The sequence below is a fragment of the Elaeis guineensis genome, chromosome 2 (assembly GCF_000442705.2).
Source record: "Elaeis guineensis isolate ETL-2024a chromosome 2, EG11, whole genome shotgun sequence".
NCBI classification, from domain to species: domain Eukaryota; kingdom Viridiplantae; phylum Streptophyta; class Magnoliopsida; order Arecales; family Arecaceae; genus Elaeis; species Elaeis guineensis.
This window is the reverse complement of record NC_025994.2, coordinates 787,891-791,178: the sequence shown is the minus strand read 5'-3', so window position 1 is coordinate 791,178 and position 3,288 is coordinate 787,891. Positions and strand designations below refer to the sequence as shown.

Sequence of the window (3,288 nt, the reverse complement as noted above, 5' to 3'; positions counted from 1 at the left end):
TGGCATGCTGGAAGACAGAACTAGCCTGTTCAGTGAGGTGTACTTTCTTTGAATTTGTGATCTAGATTTACATTTTTGGATGCATAAATTCTTCAAAAATTTGGCATAAGCAGGGACCTGTTTGATTGCATCTAGAAGGGAAAGATTAATTTGGACTTGCTTAAACAATTTCAACATCTCGTCGAGTCTTCCTCCCTTCTTATCTATAGGAATAGGGGCTTTCAGGGCATCCAAAAATGGGGCTTTAGGCAAGTAAGATGATTCTGGTGCAGTTGGTTTATTCTCTATTTTAAGATCCTCCTTGTTCTTGGGTGATTTGGCTTCGGTTAGAGGTTTAGGGTCGGTCTCATTGGTTTTACTAGTGTGTTCAATGACCTTCCCACTTCTCTGAGTCATGATTGATTTGGCGTGTTCAGAAAAAGCTTCTGGGGTATTAGAGCTCTCAATCACAAATTGCCCTCTTGGGTTGCTCTCGAGTTGGCTAGGTAATTTTTCTCCTTTCCTCCTACTGAATGCAGTCGCTAGTTGACCTATTTGGATCTCTAGCTTAGCAATGGATTGTGTGTGGGAGTTAAGGGTCTGAGTGTTGACTTCTAATCGTTCTAGTGCTTTCAAATTTTTCCTCAAAAGCTGAGCTGTGACCAGTAGTAGACGGTTGAGGAGCATTTTGAAATTGATGGTATGGTCCATGCCTATATGTTGGGTCCTGATATTGAGGTCGAGGTGCGGCAGGGCCAACCACTAGTTGTGGTCTCCAGAAAAAATTTGGATGGTTTCTCCAGTCGGAGTTATAAGTGTTCGAATATGGATTGTTTCCTGGTCTGCGAGCTTGTTAGACTTAAGTTTGCTGAATCTGCTCATGCACAAACTCAGAAAATTGGGGTGCGGTTGGCATTCACTAACAAAATGGTTCGGACTTGTACACAATGCACAAACTTCTTGGATTGGGTTAGGTGGAATCGGAGATTGTCTAGTATTTAGAAGACGGTCTAATTTTTGAGACAGTTCATCTACCTTACTGTGGATATCTATGACGTTTCCAATCTGATAAATTTCACTTCTTTTTTGTTGAAGCATGGGTTGTTCTCTAGAGGTGGCAGACATATGATGTAGGAAATTCTCACTAAGTATTTCAAAGAGCTGCCAGGCTTCATCCTCACTCTTTAGCATGAATGTCCCACCACATGATGTATCAACCATTTGTCAGTGTTTCTCCGATAGACCATCATAAAAATACTGACAAAGTTGTCATTTAGGGACAGCATGGTGTGGACATTTACGAATGAGGTCCCTTAACCTTTCTCATGTCTCATGAAAAAGTTCACCTTCCAATTGGAAAAAACTAGTGATAGCTTTTCTAATTTGATTTTTTTTCCAATTGAAAAGTATTTTTTGAGAAATTCTCTCTGAAGATGATCCCAAGTTGAAATGGTTATAGAGTCTAAGGAGTTTAACCAATGCTTGGCTTTGTCCTTAAGTGAGAAAGAGAACAGTTTCAACCTAAGGGCATCATCGAAGAAGTTTTGGATTTTTACTGTGGAACAAATTTCAAGAAATTCATCTAAGTATTTGTATGGGTCCTCGTTACTAAGTCCATAGAATGATGACAATATTTGAATAATGCTAGACTTAATCTCATATTGGGTAGCTTCTACTGAAGGTGCTTGAATGCATGGAGAGTAGGTATACGAGGATGGAGTGAAATATTCTCTCAATGAGTGTGAGGATTAGCCTCACCAGGTGTAGCCATGTTTCTAACTTGGATAGTCCTAAGAGTCTTTTCTAATTCTTCGTCTAATGGTTGCAAGTCGGGTTTTAGTGATCGTCGACCTAACATGTAACTAAAAGGTCTATGTAGGACTATCCTAGTCTATTAAGGATTATTATTTTTTATTATTAAAAAGAGAGGAGAAGAGAGAAAAGAGTTCTAAAGAAGAGATCCTAAGAAGTCCTAAAACTAATAGAAGAATTAGTTGTGATTAGATTTTAATTACAATCAAGTTAGCACGCAGTGGACTCTCTATCCTAAAGTTATCCTAGTTCTAGACAGCTCGTAACTGTAGTTAGCCTTCAAGCCCTCCAAGTCGGAGCTTGACCAACCAACTGGCCAAATAAGTATAAGGTCGATGGGAGTCCCCCCGTTGCTTTCCTTAGACACCAATTAAATTGATCAGGTCAGCGAACGAAACTAATTAAAAACCACCTTCCTTCGGGCCCAGTCGTCCCGCAAACCACTTGCCTAGACACCAACTAGCTGACCAAGTCTAACCTGGTTCAACTCTCAGGGTCACTTGTCCTAATGAGCTCGAAATCTTTAGGGGTCAATATCTAATTAATTTTAGATTAAGGTCTAGGTTATGCAAATGCAAAGGAGTGATTTGTGGGCCAAGGAAGGGTGATCAAATCTTCACCTTATCTTAGTTACTGGGTTGCGCCCTTAAAGTTAATTATAGAGATGCAATGCAAAGAAACAAGGTGTCCAATCAAGTTAGAAATTTTTATATTTGAGGTTACGCTATTTTAGTTAAGTGTTATGAAATGTCAGTGATTTTTTTTTTTAATTCAATCATGCCAAGATCCCCGACAACGGTGCCAAAATTTGATGCATAGTCGTTGATAGCACCAAAAATAACTCTACTCACTACGTAGGTAGGATGAGTCGAGATCATATCCTTAGGGATCTTGAGCTAAGTTGAGATTATAAAATAAAAGAAAGAAACGTTGTTTTGATTTAAAAAATAAATTATCTTAAAATTGATGTAATTAGAAAATAAAGAGCTCGGGAGTTTTGAATTAATTTTGCACTAGTAGAGTTGTATCTCTTTTTTTTTAATTAAATAGATATGATTAATCTTAAAAAAAATATCTATCTTTCTTTGGCACATCCCGTACCCGTAGATCATGATGCATCTCCGAAAAGTACTAGGTAAACAATTCTTCTTTCCTCGACATGCTCTGTACCCATAGATCACGGTGCATCTTCGAAAAGTAAAAGTTGTTCCTAATATTAATTTAACAGGAAAGCATAAATAAAAGCATATGAAAGAGAGCAAATAAAGAACTCATGACGATTTAAATAAAAAGCATAATCTTTATTGCATATAAAGAAATACAAAAAATTTAGAACAATAAATCACTCTGTGTCGTTATAAAATTTTTTCTCTACTTTCGAGACTGCTAGCCTAGCTGCTTATGGAGTAGTCCCTTTCTCTTCCTCTATGCAAGGCTCTAGAAAAATTTCTGGGATCCCCCTGTTGGGAATAGTGTCCCAAAGTCAATCGTCAGTCT

The 3,288-nt window shown here is 38.0% G+C and overlaps 1 non-coding gene across 1 annotated transcript; it reads left to right on the top strand.

Annotated features, from left to right (window-relative positions):
• The first annotated feature begins 1,258 nt into the window (after nt 1-1,258).
• Nucleotides 1,259-1,364, top strand: LOC140855894 (small nucleolar RNA R71). The gene has a single exon (XR_012139339.1). It is a non-coding gene; the product is annotated as a small nucleolar RNA R71 (small nucleolar RNA).
• Nucleotides 1,365-3,288: the final 1,924 nt, after the last annotated feature.